The sequence below is a fragment of the Tamandua tetradactyla genome, chromosome 13, assembly GCF_023851605.1.
Source record: "Tamandua tetradactyla isolate mTamTet1 chromosome 13, mTamTet1.pri, whole genome shotgun sequence".
NCBI lineage: Eukaryota > Metazoa > Chordata > Mammalia > Pilosa > Myrmecophagidae > Tamandua > Tamandua tetradactyla.
The window spans coordinates 56,152,921-56,174,280 of record NC_135339.1 but is presented as its reverse complement, the minus strand read 5'-3'; the positions used below and the strand labels follow the sequence as shown (position 1 = coordinate 56,174,280).

The following is a 21,360-nucleotide window of genomic DNA, read 5'->3' as shown; positions in this document are numbered from 1 at the left end:
GGCTAATGCAATGGCATCTATATAGTACAACAAGGTTCTTCACGGAAATAGGTTCCCGCCGGGACCTTCCCGCCGGCACGAACTCCCCACCAATTATCTAACCAGCCCTTCCCGCCGGCGCGAACTCTCTCCTATCATAATGCCCCACATACCCTACTCCCTCCCCAAGCCGGTATATATACACCCAGCTTGCTTAATAAAATTTGCAGCTTGATCAGAATCCTGTCTTGCTGTCCTTCTTGCGTCTCTCTGTCCCATAGCCATTCTTCCCTCAGCAGGTGGCGGACCCCGTTGACTGTCCTGCGGGTCGGGACATGTTTCTATATGCTTCCATCAATTATTGTTATATTTGATGCATTGCAAAGTATGTTAAAGATATCAGTTTATTTTGCCCGTAAATACTTCAGTGTGGTAGCATTAAGTACAGTTCCCTATTTGCTTGAAGTCCTTTCTTCAAACAAATTTGTAAATTTTTACCTTTTACATACAATGAACTACACAAACCACACTTCTGTCTTTCAATGAATTATGACAAATGTATACACCATTTTTTTACTCAGAACCCTATCAGAACATAGAAAAAATTCTATCATTTCGACTGTTCCCTCATGCCTGTCATTCTGGCCTCTACTCCACCTAAAGACCTCCGTGATATTTCCTTTAATGAAAGAGTAGTTGTATAATTTCATATAAGTGGAATTCAGCCATATATAAGTGTTCTACTTTGCTAGCTTCCAGAATGCAATGTACTGGAGACAGAATGGCTTTTAAAAGGGGGAGTTTATTAAGTTGCAAGTCCACAGTTCTAAGACCATGAAAATGTCCCAACTAAAGCAAGTCTATAGAAATGTCCAATCTGACTCATCCAGGGAAAGATACTTTGGTTAAAAAAGCCAATGACATTCAGGCTTTTTCTCTCAACTAAAAAGGCACATGGTGAACATTGTAGCATCTGCTAGCTTTCTCTCCCAGTTTCTTGTTTCCTGAAGTTTCCCCGGGAGCTCTTGCCTTGTTCATATCCAAAGGTTTTGGGCTGTGCGTCCTCTGTTTCATTGCTCTTAACAGGGACTCTGTCCAAAATGTTTCCCCTTTTAAATGATTCCGTTAAACTAATCAAGACCCACCTGGAATGGGTGGAGTCACATCTCCCTCTAATCAAAAGTGAATACACACTATATGTGGGTGAGATAACCACATATCTCCTTGGGGACAATCCAGATAATCTCAGCCAACAATATTGAATTAGGATTAAAGGACATGGCTCTGGGGTCCAAACAGATTCAAATCAGCACAGAAAGTATGTAGCCAATTGTTAAGGCTTCTTGTTCTGGATAATGCTTTTGAGATTCATACATATTATTGCATGCATGAATACTTTGTTTCCTGGTATTACTGACTGATTTTCCATTGCATAAATATACTGCAATTTATTTATCCATTTTCCTGATGGTGGGCACCTATACTGTCTCCAGTATGGGGACATTTTGAATAATTTTTTTTTCACATCTTTCAATTGGTTCAATTCTCTTGGGCAATTACCAACCCTGGAATTGCTGGAGTATACATTAGGGATATGTTTAGTTTTATAAGAAACTTATAGGAAATTTTCCTACTTGGGTGTACCATTTTATACTTGAAAATGTACATAGGAATGTGGTGCAAGGGTAGTTCATTGGTAGAATTCTTGCCTGCCATGTGGGAGACCCATGTTCAATTCCCAGTTCATGAACTTCCCCCAAAGCAAACAAACAAACCCCCCCCCAAAAAAAAACAAATAAAATTCAACAAGTAAGCAAAAATCCAACAAGTGATGCTGCAATAATGGGATACTAATATGGAAAAATAATGAAATGTGACCCCATCAGACAGCATACAAAAAGAAATTATATGTGAGAGTTCTGGTTCCACACCCTCCCTGATATTTGATGTTGTAAGTCTTTTAGATTTTAGGTATTCTGGCTGGTGTGTAGAGGCATTTCACTAAGGTTTAATTTCCATTTCCCAAAGGTCTAATGATGTTTAAAATTTTTTCATGTCCTTGTTGGTAATATCTTCTTTTTGAAGTGCCTCTTCAAGTATTTTGCCCATTTAAAATTTTTTTGTCTTGCTGTAATTAAGTTATAGGAGATATTTACATATCTTAGATACCAATCCATTGTTAAATATGTACTGTGAATATTTCCCCCCCATTTGTCACTTACCTACTTTTTTTTTTATTTTTTGGCATGGGTAGGCTCCAGAAATTGAACCCGGGTCTCTGGCACGGCAGCTGAAAATTCTATCACTTAGCCACCTAATTTTTTCTAACAATATCTTTTGGCAGACAGACAATTTTGATTTGAAAAAGTCTACTTAATGAATTTGTTCCATCATAGTTACTGCTTACCATGTCCTAAGATAAGTTTGTCTATGCCTAAGCCACAAACATTCTCTAATTCTTTCTTCTGGAGTGTTATAGTTTTAGGTTTTATTTTTCGGTCCATCTTGAATTAATTTTTGTGTATGGTGTCAGGTATGGGTTGATAAACTTTTTGAAGATGTGGATATGCAATTGTTTTGGCAGTATTTGTTGAAAGACACTCTTTTCCGTATTGGATTGATTCGTCTTATCTTAATTGACAGTATGACATCATAGAAATCACTTATTCTTGGGATACAGAATGAGAGATTTGGGAATATGTTTTGTAATTTAACCCAGTATAGCTGGTATATAGTTTAGGGTCTGGTGCTTAATTGTTCTTTGGGATGGAAATGCTACTTCCTCTACTTGGAAATAGGTTTTCTTATTTATAAATTATGGATATTGGGCTAGTGATATTCAGTGATACCTCCAGCTCCGTGTGCTCCTTATAATGAAGTGTCTCTGTCATTCCAGGGCATGACTGTTTTAGTATCACCGAGTTCTGTCCTGCATGACAGCAAAGAGTTCCCCAACCCAGGTCAGTTTGACCCGGGCCACTTCCTGGATGAAAGTGGAAACTTGAAGAAGAGTGACTACTTCATGGCTCTCTCAGCAGGCAAGACTAATTCTTTTCCCCATCTGAAACAATAGATCTCTTGGAGAAAAGGAGGGGTTCTCTGGAGTTGTCAGGACTGCTCTTTATGGTAATCCTAAGCACCATTCCCAATGCCCCAGCTCTTTCTTATTTCATGACACCTCTTCATTATAGGACCAGCTCAGTGGTACCTTGGGGCCTGGCCCTATTTCTAACAAAGGCAAGGCAGCAGGAGTCTGGAGTAACTGCACTCAGTCCCCAGGTGATCCTTCTAGGAGCTCAGCACTATTAAGCCTTTCTTTTTCGCTCTGAAGAGAGAGCTCCCTCATCAACTTCATTGAGACCCATCTATGTGGCTGCCATAGGCTAAGCTTTAGGTATGGTCAGAACATTCCTTCAAGGGTCAGACCATCTCTGTGAGTGAGGCAGGACACTTGTGATGATCTCTAAGACTTGAAATGTTCCACCAATCATGGTTATCCTACCTGGTTATTGAAGAGCCCACTTCCACAGTGGCCATTTGGCACTGAATCTCTGACTAGGGAGTCTCCCGTATTCAATAGCATCTAATGTCTGATTTGGGCTTAATGCTGTGAATACCAAGAAAACTGGAACAGGTCCTGCCCTCTGGTTCCACATCCCAGCAGGGGAGAAGGACAAGCAATAGGAGGATTATGTCTTTTACTGATCCATGCTTCAATGGAAGCATTAATGTGAAACTGAAGAAAACCCCTAGAAGAAACATTTCTACTCACAGAGGGATTCAGAGAGATTTTCCCACAGGAAAGGAAATGAAATTGAAGCTGGGTCCTGAAGGCAGGGGTAGAGGCGGGGAATTGGGCATTTCAATTAACGGGAAGAGAATGAGATTAATCTTACCACTGGCTGTCTTATTTAAAAGGAATTGGTGAGAGCTGAGTGTGGCTGTCCCTGCAGGTAGAGGGTAGGAAGAGTGGAAGGAAAGAGCACGGACTGCAAGACAGGGGACAGAATATGAATGTCTCACAATTAGAAACTAATCTTGTAGACCAAACAAGGAGAGCCATGCAAAGTGTTTAAATAGGGGAGTGGAGTAGTCTGACAGGACCTTTAGAAATCACATGAGAGATTTAACCTTTTATTAAATCTGTTCCAGAAATAGAAGGAGAAACACAATTGCACAGCCCCTTTCTTTCTCTACTGCTCCATCCCTTTGACAGATCTATGTGTGGGTCATCCTGGAAAGCCCAAATCTCAAAAGTTGAACAGTTTCATTATGTGAATGTTGATTTAAATTCCTTTTGTTGGGCAAGCACTCTGCAAATATTATGGAAGGTAAGGACAGGAAGTGCATCCTTTCATCCATGCATCCATCCACACATCCACAGACACACTCGTCTAGTAATTCTTGAAATAGTTATGGGGATTCACTTGGTGCCATTTCAGAAACACGATTCAAAAAGAAAATAATTTTTGTTTTCTTTTTAGGGAAACGAATTTGTGCTTGGGAGAGCCTTGTGCACATGGAGCTGTTTCTATTCCTGACCACGATTTTACAGAATTTCACCCTGAAATCTCTGGTTGAGCCTAAGGACATTGAACTCACTCAACCTTCCACTGGGGTTGTCCAAGTGCCACCCTTGTTCCAGCTCTGCTTCATTCCTGCCTGAAGAAGGGAGACCAACTGCGTGTGTTCTGTTGTCTGCAGCTACCCCTCCTTTGGGGTGTTGTGCTTCCCACTACCTGGGACACCTTCTCTGGATTCTTTTCCTGCCCTGTCTCCCCTCATCATTAACTATCTAGTGAAATATTCACCTCCGTTAGTCATGTTTTCCTGATTATTCACTTACCAAAGATACTTCCTATCCTCCAATCTCTTCTCTTGTATTAGAAACCATTTCCCTTACTATTTTGCTGGCTAGATGCTCCCTTGAGTAATTGGGAGTTTGATTGGAGAGGAGGATAAAGGTTTGGGGGAGTGTTGCAATATCTAATGCTATATGGAGAGGTTATGTAATGAGAAGAAAATTATTCTGACAAATTTTGCTCTGCATTAATGATTCACCCATTCTCTCCCCCCATTGTCGTTCACTTTCACACCCCATGAATATTTTAATTACTTTTCATCTCAGATATGACAGTGTAATAATGCATCCTTTACTATTGTTTAATCATGTATCCTGTATGTCATTCCTTTATAACTAAAATGCAAGCCTAGTTATTATTGAAGAAAAATGTTCATTGAACAATTATGCTCAGTGCACTGGCAAAGATCACTTTATTTAAGCTATATGAAGTAGAGCAGAGAGAATGTCACTAGAAAGGCTATCATTATCAGACAGAACACAGTTCCCCTGAAGTGGGGATCTAGACTGTTTTCAAGTACTGGATGAACAAAGGGAAGAGTACTGAAGGGGGAGGTCAAGCAATTGGATGTGTCCATTAAGGAGATCATCTCCTGAGTGTACTGTTGAGGCCAGGTAGAACATGTTGTATGTGGGTTCTGCAAAGGCCAAGGTGAGGGAGGTCAGGGGCCTAGAGACAAGGAGAAGCTTATGTAAAGATTAGGTAAGCTAAGGAGAAGTTAAGGCCATCTTAGACAGTTACTAGTGAGTAGGGGATTTCTTATTTGCACTGTTTTCCTGGATCACAAGGTTCAGCTAAAATCCAACACTGTAAGACCCCCTTTTGCTCAAGATGATGATATTTGTTCATCAGTGAACAACTCAGAGGGTCTTAGATCTGCGTAGGGTGAAGCATCATCAAAGAATGGTCCACTGAGGATTTCTGATGCTAATGTTCCTAGGAAACCAGTTGAACCTCTTAGGATCGTTGCCAGTAATTGTCAGTGGTTTTAGGATCTGGCTTCTTCCAAAGGGAATGCCAGTCTTCTTAGTGACTCATTCAAGCAGCTTGCCAAGGAGAAATCTTGTCTGATGCAGTAATGAGACCTTCAATGTTCATATCAAGTTGGTTGGTTTACTTTGCAGTGCTTCTTCAAATTGTGGGGCAAGGCCAGCTACAAGGCAACCTAGAGTCCTGGTAGGGATTTGGGCTGTCACACTTTAGTTCTCAGTGATGTTCTCTTAGGAGGGTGAGGGAATACATGGGAACATTCCTCTAGAGAGTTGTAAGCTGATATCCAAGGGACCTGGAAGAAGTGAGAGGTTAACCGTCAACATACTGTGCAAGAAGACAGGTCCGGTCCAGTTAATAGGTAGGTAATAAATCAGGCAGTTATCTGCGGTTAATAGAGCAGCACAAAATAGCTCAAAGACAATGAGCAGAGGTAGAATTTATAACCCCCAACAGTGTGCTTTACTTTTCTTTTGAAGCAACAAAATTTCTCTCTATAGTTGACCTCTGACTTTGTTTCTTGGCTGCAATCACAAATACCTCAAAATGGATTGGCTTAACAGGAACTTTTTGTTTCATGATTTTGAGGCTGGGAGATGTTCAAATTCAAGGTTTCAGTAAGGTGATGCTTTCTTTTTAAGACTGTGGTGATCTGGGCTGGTTGTTGGCTATCCTCGTGTATTTGGCTTTTCCATCACATGACAGTGCTAATGTCCTCCCTGATCTCTTCTACGTGTGGTGACTTCCAGCCTCTTAGTCCTTCCTGTGATTTTTCTCTTCATAAATCCTTTGATCAGTTGTGCTATATCCTAATTAAAAATAACGTTTTTAAAATGTCTTATTTGCAATCAGTTCATACTCAGTGGAATTGATTAAGAACATATTTTGGGGGAAGATAGTGTAATTCAACGTTTTCATAAAAGATAACTAAAGTAAGATTATTCTTGATCGGAATATAAGACAGGATTCCATTAGATTTGTCTGGATTATTTACATAAGTGTAGCAAGAATATGATTTACCCCATAGGTCTCTTTGTTTTGCTGGAAGTTTTGATAAGGATCTTCAGATTGGTCTTTAAAACCTCTCAAGGATAGGAAGCCAAGCCAACTCACCACCATATTTCACTTTTAATACCTATAGATCTGGGTGAAATCTTCTTTCTGCAGTCCCCAAATTAACATGTGGTTCCTGTGCCTGCCAGGAAATGACTCACTTTAGTCACCAGTAAGGCTTGAACCCCTGTACTGCCAGTTACCATAAAGTAAGACATAATAGTGGCCCAGAAGTGTCTAGTTTTATCTGATTAAACATTATTCTGAAATAAGACATTACTAGTTATGGAGAACTAACTGGCTTTAGATAATCTTTCAGATGAAGAAGGTGGTATTTGGATTACTGCCTATGAATTCTGCTGGGTCAATACCACCAGACAAGTCCAACTCATCATCCAAAATATCTTCAAGCAAGCCAAATAGCTTCATGGCATGAACAGGAAACCCCAGAGAAATTTGGGAATCAATCATTGGGTCTGCCTAGCGCCTCCCAGTTGTATTCCCTTGTCTCACTGCTGATCATGTTAGTCATTATCCTACTCCTCAGACCTGTCTTTATCTCCACCATCACCAGCTTCATCACACAATAAACCACCCACCTCTAAAAGCCACCCACCTCTAAAAGCCACCCACCTCTTTCCCTGTCCCGTGTTGCTTTTGGGTAGCAGCGTATAAAATCACAAACCTACTGTATTTGGTCTTTTTGGGGATAAAAAGGAGGGAATGTGAAAATGGAATGGTTGTTAGCTTCACTAACCCACTTGAATGCTTGAATTTTCTTTTTATGCAGGAACTACAAAGAGGAAACAGAAAAACAGGCTGATGTACCCGTTGTGCTGGTCCAGGCCACGTTCTTGCAGACCACGGGTATGGGCTGCAGAGAGATGGAAAAAAGAGGCCAGGCACAGACGCAGACGTGAATTTCAATACGACTTTCGAACAGAAAATTTTCCCGGTGGTGGCCATTCTAGAAGTGAGCATTCCACAAAGGGAACAGAAGTGCACAAGACTGTACGCATTTTTAGAACAGAAACATTCCATAGTATGAGGACATCAGATTTCTAGTATCATCATCTTTGGAAAAAATATCTAGTTCACTCTTAGCTCTTCAGTAAATGATTTTAATATCAGTGATGATCCTTTTCCAAATCAATTATTTCAATAGGGTTTGCAAAATGGTAATTTTCTAATTCTACAATTTATTAACTGGTTTTTCTTGATCAGCTGTGGGTATTTACTTAACTTGAAATAGTGACAAGGTAAAAGCTTACCTTTACTTTGAACTATCAGTTTTACAAATGAGAAGCTGATGAAATAATCCCCTATAGTGATGGCATGTGAAGGTGGGTATGCTGCTTATTTCTTTTTTGAATATCATTGTAGATTAGGGTTGTGTGAGTGTGTGTAGTTTAATAGGTTTCAATAAAGTACAATCAGGCTTTTCATGGCCAGGATGTCCCATGAATCCATATTTATATTTCAAAATCTAACTCAACTTTGCATAGCTTTCCTTAATTTATTTAATCCCTATACCACATTTACAATGAAAATTGTTTTTACTTTGCTGTACCTTGTTACTCATAATTGCAAGCCTGGTGGGGATAGCTGGGCATGTATTCTCTGCTTTTCTGGCTCAATCACAATGTGAGGCAAGCAGAGTGTCCTTGGGTTTGGGGGATGGACCCTCTTAGTGATCCTGCCCCTTTCCTGTGTGTTCACCTTAAGACCTAATTTCAATCCAACACCACAGGATTCCATGTATGTTCTCTCCCTTCTTTTTTTGTAACTAATTGTTCCAATATTAAAAACTCCAACTTTCACTATCCTTAATATATTTCCTTATTTCATCAATCCTCCTATGTGTGATCCATCTCCTATCTCTACTGCCACCTCCTTTCCCCACACATGCAACCATTCCTTTCCCTGCTTGTGCTTTGACTTCTCATGGGCAGCCATGAGCCCTCCATACCCCAGCATGAAGACAGCTTCACCATTCTTGGGTTTTGACCTCCTCCTCTTCATCTTGCTCAGCCCTGAAACCCTGTACAGTTCTGCTCCCATGTGTGGATGCCCTCTGTGACCCTCCCATACTCTGCCTTCTCAACAGGAACCCACCTTTCACCCTCTATTTCTGATACCCTTGGTGAGGCCACCTCGTGCTTGGATGCCTTCTTCCCCCTGCTCAGGTTCTGACTTTCCATGCCAAGTCAGCCTTTTTTCAATTTGTGAGGGAACTACCCAAGCCATGAATCTCCAGAGGCAGTGAGCATTGAAGGCGAGCTTGAAGGCTGATACCACATTACCACATTACACTTTCTCACCCGACATGTTCACATCCCTCCCAAATGCAAAATAAATCCATGCTCACAAATTAATTAGAAATAAGCCCTCTCTACTACTTAGAATAGTTCGTTCAAGGTTCTCCCATTCTGTAATATGTATCAGTACTCCATTCTTTTAATGGCTGAATAATATTCCTCTGTATGTGTATACCAGATTTTGTTTATCCGTTCAGTTGATGGAAATTTGGATTGTTTCCCCTTTTTCACTATTAGAAATAATGCTTCTATTATATTCATGATACTTTTCCCCTGGTAAAAAAAAATCAGCATGTGTGAAAAGACACTTTTAAGGTTCTACAAATCTCCTCAACAAACTTTCTTCCTAGATTTAATATTCATTGTTGATTTTGCTCACACCAGTCTTTACTCTGGTGTTTGCATAATGATAATTTTCCAACTTCACTACTCTTATTACCCTTATTAGTCATCATTCTACTGGAGAAGGAGTCCCCCCTTGTCCTTTTATTTATTTACTCAATCACTTAGTTTTCTATCTAATATTATCACTAGGGATTTATCGATTTCTATTTAATAAACTTTTGGTGTTGCTGATTTTTCTCTTGTTTCTTTATTTCTGCTTTAATCTTTGTTATTTCTCTTCTTTTCTTTGCTTGGGATTAGTTTGCTGATCTGTCTCTAAATTCTACATGTAAGCAGTTACACCTTTGATTTTTGCTCATTCTTGTTTTTAAACATATGCATTTAGAGGAATAAGTTTCCATCTCACCACTGCCTTTTCTGCATCTCATAAATTCTGATATGTTGAACTCTCGTTGTCATTCATCCACACATATTTACTGTTTTCTCTAGCAATTTCTTCTTTAACCCAATGATTATTTAAGAGTGTTGTTTAATCTCCTTATATTAGTGAAGGTTCCTGCTCTTTGGTGATTATTAATTTCCAACCTCATTACATTGTGGTCAGAGGAAGTGCATTGGATAATTTCAATCTCACTATATTTCTAAAGATTCAGTTTGTGTCTGAGCATATGATCTGTCTGGACAACATTCCAAGTTCACTAGAGAAGAATGTATATCCTGGTGTTTTGGGGTATAATGTCCTATCTGTGTCTGTTAGGTCTAATTTATTTATCAGATTGTTTAAGTTCTCTGTTTCCTTGTTGATCTTCCGTCTGATTCTTCTATCTATGGAGGAGAGAGGTGTATTGAAGTCTCCCAATATTAATGTTGAAATGTCTATAGCTCCTTTCAGATTTTGTCAATGTTTGCCTCATATTTCTTCTTGGTGAATTGTCCCTTTTTTAATATGCAGTGTCTTTCTTTGTGTCTTATGACCTCTTTCCATGTCAAATCTCTTTTATCTGATGTTAGTGTAGCTACTCCTGCTGCCTTCTGGTTACAACTTGCATAGAAGATCTTTTCCATTCTTTCACTTTCAATCTATTTGTGTCCTTGGTTCTGAGATGTGTCTCTTGTGAGCAGTGTATAGACAGATTATATATTTTTGATCCGTTCTGCCTAACTGTGTCTTAATTGGTGAGTTTAGTCTGTTAGCATTCAAAGTTATTACTGTTAAAGTCGTTCTTGAATCTATCATCTCATCGTGTAGGTTTTATTTGTCAGATCTCTCTGTATTTTTTCCCCTCTCTCCCTTTTTACTGTTTCAATGACTGATATTTGTGTTCTTCAATTCTGTGCCCTCCTTCACATTTCCTTCACCTGACAGGACTCCCTTTACTATTTTTTTTTTTTTTTTGGAACTCAGAGTCTCTTTTACTTTTTCTTATAGAACAGGTCTCTTGTTGACTAGTTCTCTTAGTATTTGTTTGTCTTTGCAGATTTTAATCTCCCCCTCAGTTTTGGAGGACAATTGGGCTGGATAAAGAACTCTTGGCTGAAAATCTTCCTCATTCAGAATCTTAAATATATCATACTTCTGCCTTCTTGCTTCCATGGTGCGTGTTGAATATTGCAAACTTGGTCACATGTGTTTTCTCCTGCATGTAGTAGATTGCTTTTCTCGTGATGTTTTTGGGAACTGTCTGTTTGTTTTCAATATTTGATAGTTCGATTAGTCTGTGTCTTGGAGTAGGTTTATTTGAATTTGTTCTATTTGGTGTTCATTGGGCCTCTTTGATTCATTTATTTATGTCTTCTATAAGGGTTGGAAAGTTTTTCCCAATTATGTCTTCAACTACCTTTCCCAGCCCTTTATTCTTCTCTTCTCCTTCTAGGACACCAATGATTCTTATACTTGTCTGCCTCCTGTTCTCCATCATCTCCCTGAGATCTAGTTCCATTTGCCCATCTTTCTTGCTGTTTGTTCTTTTATGTGCTCTAGTTCAATTGCTCTGTCTTCTAGCTCACTTGTTCTTCCTTTGGCCTCTTTGGATCTGCTGTTGTGCATCTCTAGTATATTTCTAATTTGGTTAATGTATCTTTCATGTCTGAAAGATCTGCCATTTTTCTATGTATCTTTCAGATTCTTCTTTATGCTCTCCTATTGCCTTCCTGCTCCCCTTTATTTCTTTATAAATATGCTTGAGTAGTTGTTCCACATTCTCTGTTCTCTCTGGCGCTTTGATTTGGGTGTTTGGCTTTGTCATTTCTGCCTGGATCTGTACGGGCTCTGTGATTTTCTGTTGCATTTGGGGCATTCGCTTATCTTAATATGATTATTTTGCACATTGGTTTCCTTCAATAATCTAAACTTGTTATTTACTTGGTTAAACATTGAGGGTTTCCCTTTGCACTTGGTTTATTGGTAATTCCCCCCAAATGAAGGTCCAGATCTCATGTATGGGGCATAATTTTACTTGAAGGTCCATTGAAACTAGTACACAGTACTTCATAGGGTATAGTTTTACTTGAGGGTCTATTAAATGTAGGTCAGGGTACAAGTGAATTTCAGGGGTAGTATGCCTGCCCACCACTCAGAGACCCGGGCTCAATTCCTGGCCCATGAACACCCAAAGAAAGATTGAAGAAATAAATAATAGTAATAAGATAAATAGATAATAAATATCAAAAGTACCCAATTCCAAAAAAAAAAAAAAAAAACCACACCACATCAGTGGTAAGCCCCACCAAAGTCAAAAGAAGGTAAACCAAGATATATTGAGAATGAACTCAAACTATGGCCCACAGAAAGGAGAGAAAATACAAATTTAAAAAAGTAAATATATAAAATAAAGTTTTAAGAAAATGAAAATCAGTAGAAAGTGTAAATTTAGAATACATATAAATAAAAATGAAAATAATAATGCTACCTATAAGGAATATATATATATGCATATATACCTTATATTTACATAAAATAAGATAAAAAGAGGAAAAGAAAAAAGTACCTAGGAATATAGGGAGTCTGCTTTCTTGTACTCAGCGCTTTCCCTAGCTGGTGGCTCTCCTTAGATGTCTTCTCCTCTCAGGCCTGTGCCTACAGGGAGCAGCTGGGGAGATCACATGCATCACATTGGGGGATGCTGTCTGTCCAAATGTCAGATCAGCTGGTCCTGGTGCATGAGATGGGGGAGCAGATCAGCAACCACGGAGGCGAGCAGCACAGGTGCAGCACTGTGCTTGTTTTCAGCACCTGGCCAGGTGACCACTCCAGCATTTCAGGGTGTGGCTCTTCACGGCAGATAGCTGGGCCACTTCCGTGGTCCCCGAGGTGCTGCTCAGGGAGGTCTCCTCAGTCAGTAGCCGGGACAGGCTGGAGCAGAGGGAGGTTGGTTCCCTCCAATCCACACCACCCCACACACTGGCAGCCACCCCCAGTGGGGATCCCTGCCACTCCAATCCCCCTACCTCTCTCCTCCCCAAAACACCCTGAAGACCCTCTTCAATGACTCATTCCCCAGAAGCACAGTCCCAGTCATTCTCTCCCATCCTCTATCTTATTCCACAGACCAGGAGCGATTTCAATCCATTCAGCTCTGCCATCTTTCCAGAACTGACCGTTTATATTTTGTATATATTTTTTGTCATTGAAAACTATTAGTTTTGATTTTAGTCATTTTATTCCTTTGTTTGTATATTTTTGTTTTCACCTGCATCCTTTTGGTTCAATTGTGTATTTTTAAATTCTATTTCATTTCAAATATCTATTTTTTCCTGTTCATTCTGTTTTAATGGTTTACATTATACATCATTAATTTATTGTGGCTGATGTTCAAATAATGCTATATTACATCAAGCGTGATATGGTGGTATATTTTTGTTTCTTGCATCCCATTTTTATGATATTCTTGTCATATCTTTTAATTCTGCATATGTTTAAACTCCACAAAATATCTGTAAAGAGGTTTAAAACTTAAAATGTTAGTCCATATTGTTTTAAACAGTTTCATATAAATACATTTCAAAGACGAGCACCAAATTGTAGGAGTATGTTGAGTGGATAAGGGATGGGGGGAATTATTTTAATTATTTTGCTCTCCATCAATCACCCACCTACCCCCCATTGGTGTTGTCTTCTATATATAATATTCAAATACTTTCAATTATATTTTTAAGTTCAATTACATTTATTTTTCAGAAATGGTACACAAAGAATAATATGCATCACTGTGATTTAATAAAGTGCTGTATGTGTTATTTTTCCCTCCCTCTCAAAATCTTGCCTAGTTTTGAAGCAATTTACAGGATTTATCATTTTCTAAATTTCTCCCATACTATGTTCATAAGCGTTATGACAGTAATAGCAATTTGATGTTATGGTCAGGTAGTCTTTAGCTCTATCTCACCTGCAATGTGTGGACAACTGGACTTTCTATATAATTTAAATTGTAGCGGTATTTACATTATGTTATGGAATGACTAAAGGTTTGTTCTAGAACAGAAGTATTTTCTCCTTTCTTTCCTCTCTCCTTTTAGAATGATAAGAAATAGAGGCAGGTAGCAGCCCCTTCTCTGCCCCAGCTCAGATCCCAGAGGAGACCAGGGCTGGCTGGAGCACGTACACACATGCACACGTGTGCCCAGTACTGTGGATGGGCGGCCATTTACTCAAGTGGGTCCATGTTAGCTACATTATCGTGCAGGTTGATGTTTGCAACTTAACAGTATCGCGGTAAGGACGATTCAACCCCAGAGTCGTGGTTTCCGTAAGCAGGTTTCAGAAAAGAAAATGCAAATGATTAGTGAGCATATGAAAAGACCCCCAAAAAGGCGAAGTCAAATCTATAACTGACTATATTTAACCTATTTGAATGATGAGGAGAAAAAACCTTTTATCATATAGCGTATTATTAGGGGGTGGGGAGAGAAAGCCCTTTCGTACTTTGTTCAGTTGTCACCTTCTAATGAAGCCTACTCTGACCATCTCATTGGAAATTGTAACTGTTTTCTGTCCTAAGCCTCCTCATACTGCATCTCCTGGGCCCATTTATCCCATGTTTTCATTTTCTGTTTGCACCTTTCACCTCCCAAGACACCTGTTGTATTCAACAGACATGTGTAGAGCACTTTCTATGTGCAGGGTGCTAAGTGATCTTAGAGCTCTGAACATGTTGAAATCAGTCACTCCACATCACAAGTCTATTGGGGTAGATGCAAATGCAAAGTACTCATTAATAGAGATGGGTATATGGGAAATCTGTATTTTCTGCATGATTTTTGTGGAAACTTACACAACTTATCTAACAAAATACTCTAAAAAATCCTGTAGCATTGTTAAAATACTTACAAATACATCACATTTAAAGATCTAAACAGTTTAACTTGATCTATGCAGTAATTCGAATTCATAGGATTCATTTCTTGGACATATTCAGTATGTGCACAAGGAAATAAGTGAAGTATATACATTGCAGGAGTTTCAGATAAAGGTGAGAAATAATTTACATGCTCTTCACTAGGAGACTATTTAAATAAATTACGATGCATCTATATCATGTTCTGATATGAGAGAGTGAAAAATCATTTTTGTCTGTTTCGTAGGCAATTGTTGATTATGTTCCAGGCACTGTTCTAAACACTTTACATACCTCAATTGATTCTAGACTTATCAAAACCCAATGAGGTAAGGACAGTAGCAACTCATTAACATTTAACAGATGGAAATATTGGGACACACAGATTTTAACTGATATTGCCAGTGTCCCAAGGACAATAAGTCCTAGATCTAGGGTCAAACACACAGGTGGTTCAGGGGTCTGTTCCCATCATCAGGTACCCGCCCTGCCTCTAAGTAGTGGGTCCACGTGAACAATGGGGAGCAGACAGCGCGGTATCCGCGTGTTCTCGTGTCCAATCTGCTAGAATGCGATATACCAGAAATGGAAAGGCTTTCAAAAAGAGGAGTGTGTTAAGTTGTAAGTTTACATTTCTAAGGCCATGAAAATGTCCAAATTAAGGCATCCAAGAAAAGACACCTTGGTTCAAGAAGGCCGATGATGTTTGTGGTTTCTTTCTCAGCTGAAAAGGCACATGGAAACATCTGCCAGCTTTTTCTCCAGGCTTCTTCAATGGTTTCCCTGCGGTGTTTTCTTTATTTAACTCCAAAGGTCTCTGGCTGTGTGTATTCTGTTGGCTCTGTTGGCTCTTTACGAAATGGATCTGTCATGGGCCAGTCTCTCCAGAACATCAAATAGTTCCATCCACCATCGCATATTATTATTATTATTTTTTATTTTTTTAATTTTTTAATTTTTTTATTAATTAATGGAAAAAAAGAAATTAACCCAACATTTAGAAATCATACCATTCTACATATGCATTCAGTAATTCTTAACATCATCACATAGATGCATGATCATCGTTTCTTAGTACATTTGCATCAGTTTAGAAGAACTAGCAACACAACAGAAAAAGATATAGAATGTTAATATAGAGAAAAAAATAAAAGTAATAATAATAGTAAAAAAAAAAACAAAAAAACAAAAGAAAACAAAAACCTATAGCTCAGATGCAGCTTCATTCAGTGTTTTAACATGATTACTTTACAATTAGGCATTATTGTGCTGTCCATTTTTGAGTTTTTGTATCTAGTCCTGTTGCACAGTCTGTATCCCTTCAGCTCCAATTACCCATTATCTTACCCTGTTTCTAACTCCTGCTGGACTCTGTTACCAATGACATATTCCAAGTTTATTCTCAAATGTCGGTTCACATCAGTGGGACCATACAGTATTTGTCTTTTAGTTTTTGGCTGGACTCACTCAGCATAATGTTCTCTAGATCCATCCATGTTATTACATGCTTCATAAGTTTATCCTGTCTTAAAGCTACATAATATTCCATCGTATGTATATACCACAGTTTGTTTAGCCACTCGTCTGTTGATGGACATTTTGGCTGTTTCCATCTCTTTGTAATTGTAAATAACGCTGCTATAAACATTGGTGTGCAGATGTCCGTTTGTGTCTTTGCCCTTAAGTCCTTTGAGTAGATTCCCAGCAATGGTATTGCTGGGTCGTATGGTAATTCTATATTCAGCTTTTTGAGGAACCGCCAAACTGCCTTCCACAGTGGTTGCACCATTTGACATTCCCACCAACGGTGGATAAGTGTGCCTCTTTCTCCGCATCCTCTCCAGCACTTGTCATTTTCTGTTTTGTTGATAATGGCCATTCTGGTGGGTGTGAGATGATATCTCATTGTGGTTTTGATTTGCATTTCTCTAATGACCAGGGACATTGAGCATCTCTTCATGTGCCTTTTGGCCAGTTGTATTTCCTCTTCTGATAGGTGTCTGTTCAAGTCTTTTTCCTATTTTGTAATTGGGTTGGCTGTCTTTTTGTTGTTGAGTTGAACAATCTCTTTATAAATTCTGGATACTAGACCTTTATCTGATATGTCATTTCCAAATATTGTCTCCCATTGTGTAGGCTGTCTTTCTACTTTCTTGATGAAGTTCTTTGATGCACAAAAGTGTTTAATTTTGAGGAGTTCCCATTTATTTATTTCCTTCTTCAGTGCTCTTGCTTTAGGTTTAAGGTCCATAAAACTGCCTCCAATCGTAAGTTTCATAAGATATCTCCCTACATTTTCCTCTAACTGTTTTATGGTCTTAGACCTAATGTTTAGATCTTTGGTCCATTTTAAGTTAACTTTTGTATAGGGTGTGAGAGATGGGTCTTCTTTCATTCTTTTGCATATGGATATCCAGTTCTCTAGGCACCATTTATTCAAGCGACTGTTCTGTCCCAGGTGAGTTGGCTTGACTGCCTTATCAAAGATCAAATGTCCATAGATGAGAGGGTCTATATCTGAGCACTGTATTTGATTCCATTGGTCAATATATCTATCTTTATGCCAATACCATGCTGTTTTGACCACTGTGGCTTCATAATATGCATTAAAGTCAGGCAGTGCGAGACCTCCAGCTTGGTATCCATTGTTTTTTCCATCTTTTCTACTTTATCCTTCACTTCCATAAGTTCTGTGATTTGTTTTTTCAGTTTTTCTATTTCTCCTTTTTGTTCAGCCCATGTCTTCTTCATGTCCTGCCTCAATTTATTGATTTCATTTTTGAAGAGGTTTTCCATTTCTCTTCGTATATTCAGCATTAGTTGTCTCAGCTCCTGTATCTCATTTGAACTATTGGTTTGTTCCTTTGACTGGGCCATATTTTCAATCTTCTGAGCGTGGTCCGTTATCTTCTGCTGGCGTCTGGGCATTTAGTCAGATTTCCCCGGGTGTTGGACCCAACAGTTTGAAAGATTTTTCTGTGAAATCTCTGGGTTCTGTTTTTCTTATCCGGCCCAGTAGGTGGCGCTCGTGGCACCCGTTTGTCTCACGTGTTTGGAAGGGATCCCCCCGGTCACCGTTCTCCGCGGCCTGGGGATTTCCGATCCAATTCTCTCAGTTGGTCCGGGCGGCTGCGCGTGGTGGAGGCGCCAGCCGCCGTGGCTTGAGGGGACCCTGTGGCTCCTTTATTAATGCCCCTAGTGGTGTTTGGTTGGACCCAGTCCCTGCCACTGTCGGAAATTCCCACCTCTCCCTGGAGGGGTGCCGGTCGCCAGCTGACGCGGCCCGGGGAACTCACCACCGGACCAGCAAGCCGCCCGCGGGGGAGGGGCGCCAGTTGCCGGCCACCGCGGCTTGGGTAGCCCTCTGATCCGAGACTTGTAGCCGGTCCAGGAAGCTGCCCACAAAAGAGGGGCGCCGGCCACCGCGGCTTGGGAAACTTGCCTCTCTGAGACTCTCAGCCGGTCCAGGCAGGAGGGAGGGAGGAGCTCCGGCCACCAGCTGCTGCGGCTCGGGGGAGCGCGCGCTGCTTGGGGATCTCACCGCAGCAGAGTCTCGCAGTCAGTCTAGCCAGTCCAGACTGGGGTACGCTGTGTGTCCATTCCCTGCCGTGGCCCCGTGAGCTGTTCTGCACTGTTTCTGTTCACCTAGTAGTTGCTCTGGAGGAGGAACTAAGACGTGCGTACCTTACTAAGCCACCATCTTGGCCCCGCCTCCCATCCCATATTATTGATGGCTCCTTGTCAAAGGCCCTGTGAAGCTTATTCCTACAAAGGATAGGCTGAACCTACTTGAAATTAGACCTAAGAGTCACCCCCAGAGAGCTTCTTTTGTTGCTCAGATGTGGGCTCTCTCTCTAAGGCAGCTCAGCAGGTGAGTCATGTCCCCTGTGTGGGACATGATTCCTAGGGATGTAAATCTGCCTAGCAACATGAGACAGGACTCCTGGGAATTAGCTGGAATCCAGCATCATGGGAATGAGAAAGCCTTCTTGACCAAAAGGGGGAAGAGAGAAATGAGACAAAATAAAGTTTCTGTGGCTGACAGATTTCAAACAGAGTTGAGAGGTCATCTGGAGTTTATTCTTATGCACTGTAGGTTATCCTTTTTAATTTATTGTGTATTGGAGTGATTGGAGGGAATACCTGAAACTGTTGAGTTGTGTCCAATAGCCTTGATTCTTGAAGATTGTTATATGAAGATATAACTTTTATAATGTGATTATGTGATTGTGAAAACCTGTCTAGATGCTCCTTTTATCCAGGATATGGACAGATTGGTAAAAAGATATAGATCCACCTTTCATGGTGCATGACATCCAGGGGTCAAAGTCTCCCTGGTGGCATGGGAGGTGACTCCCAGAGATGAGTCTGATCCTGACACCATAGGATCAACAATTACATCCTGACCAAAGGGGGAAAAGAAGTATAACTAATAAAGTATCACTGGCAGAGAGTTCAAATAGAGTCGAGAGGCTGTTCTGGAGGTTGTTCTTATTCGAGTTTAGTTAGACCTTGCTACCTATCATAAGCTAATAACCCCCAACCAGGACCACTCCAGCCTATCCCTAAAGAACACTTAGGACAATTTATAAGATTCTACAAGGGTTACATACACTAGAGTGACTTTCCAGAAACCTCCAGTATTCTGTAGTTGGCTGTTGGGTTCTTGTGAGCAGATTGTGGAAGTGGCTGAGGGTCTCAATGCAGTGTGTGGAGCTAGAACCCCGGATTCTGGTACAAGACCTTGTTCTGATGCATTGTTTTTCCTTCACCTTGCCAACTCAGCAGTTACTTAATAATGATAGTGAGGGATTTGACTAGAGTATCTCTGAGGTCCCTAAAGTAGTGAAATATTTGTGATAGGATACTGAGGGAACGCCACTTCAACAAGAGAAAACCAGAGCAGAGACTCAATACTCAGGGAAGAAGAGACTGCTCTAAAGAGAATTAGTGAATTTGTTTTTTTCCAAACTTTTGTAAATTACTTTTTAACCAACTGATGTTGCATTCTTAACAGTTCCTGTTTATTTTGAAAGTTACAATTCATAGTGAATTATATAATACTGAGTTAGATAAGATTCTCAGGAAATATTGGTCAATCTCTTAAATTAATGTGTTACTAGGATTGGAAAATCCAATAGTCCCGAGAAGGGGTCCAAGCCTAAACTCTGCTCCCCACAGACTGAATGTTCTTGGAAGGCATTGAACACCTGAGGTTTTCTTTCATCAACTCTAAAAATGGTTATAGTTTTATGGAGGTGACCATTGTGAACACTAAAAGAGATATAAAGGATGTCAAAATGCTTTGTACATTGCCCAGTTCCTTGTAGTAATAGGTGATAAAAACACTTTGAAAATGCCAAAGTAGTATTGTATTTTCAAAATGATTTCTCTAAATGATTGAAAACAAATCTGATAGTGCTTTACAAAAAAAAAAACTTTGAAAACAAAAAACTGTGTTCCCATTAGGAGGTTGGTGTGAAGTGTTGGGTGTTACATTTAACTCCTCAGGGTCCTTCATGCTGTCTCCCAGGTCTGCACGTGGTGGTGTCCTGTGCCTTTGCTGTGTTGGGAGCAGTCCCTGTCTCCCATGTCCCAACTAGGGCCACACGGTGCTGTTCCCCTAGAACCTCTTTTGCTTGGTTTACGGAAGTCATTGATGGGGTGGGGTGAGGACATTCGGAAGGGGAAAAGCCCTTGTCTCTCAGTCTTCCCCGCTGACTTTCTCTGACCAGGTCTCTCCGTAATGGGGCTGAGCTAGTTTCAACCCAAGTACAATGGGGAAGGGAGCAATCAGCCCCTTGCCTTTTTGTCTGGCTTCTTAGGAGCGCTTGTGACCCAGTGTATCAGAAAGGGGTTCCCATTTGGTGTGAAAGGCATAAGTGGGTGGTACTTTCATTGTAACTGATGATTTTTGTTTACTTATATTGTCTTCCTGGCAGCTAGGATGCATTAGATGGTGCCCTTCAAGGGGGCCCAAATGACTAGTTCAGATCCCTGCATTGTACTAGTTGTCAGTGGGAAAATCTGCATATTTCCCTCTCATTTATAAAATAAAAAACAACGATCCTAATCCTCCTGGTTTATTTAAGGAGTTCAGTGGTAAAGTATGTGGAGAATTGCTTAACATACAGTGATTATGCAAAAAATGATTTTTCCCATTCAGCGTGAAAGCATTATTTTTGCTATTTTTTATATATATCCAACTGTAACTGTTAATATAGCACCTTAAAATATTTCAAAAGATATCTGTTTTCAAGGAGAAGGTATTACAGTTTTAGCTGAAGTCATGAGAGGAAGATACCATTATTTTTAAAGCAAGGGCTTAATCACAGGTTTTGCCCTAAATATTATCTCATCCTAATATGTCATCATAAGAATTCAGAATAGTAGCATTTAGTAAAAATAGTCATTTCTTCTAGTGGTTCTTCATCCTGGCTCATATTGCAATCACCTGGAAGATTATTAATAGATATATCA

General features: G+C 39.9%; 1 pseudogene across 1 annotated transcript in view; it reads left to right on the top strand.

The window, feature by feature from the left end:
* Positions 1-5,717, top strand: part of LOC143653407 (cytochrome P450 2C18-like) — a 29,742-nt pseudogene extending 24,025 nt beyond the window's left edge. Inside the window, exons 9-10 of the transcript XR_013161262.1 lie at positions 2,876-3,017; positions 4,464-5,717. The product of XR_013161262.1 is annotated as a cytochrome P450 2C18-like (transcript). The remainder of the gene's footprint in view (positions 1-2,875; positions 3,018-4,463) is intronic.
* Positions 5,718-21,360: the final 15,643 nt, after the last annotated feature.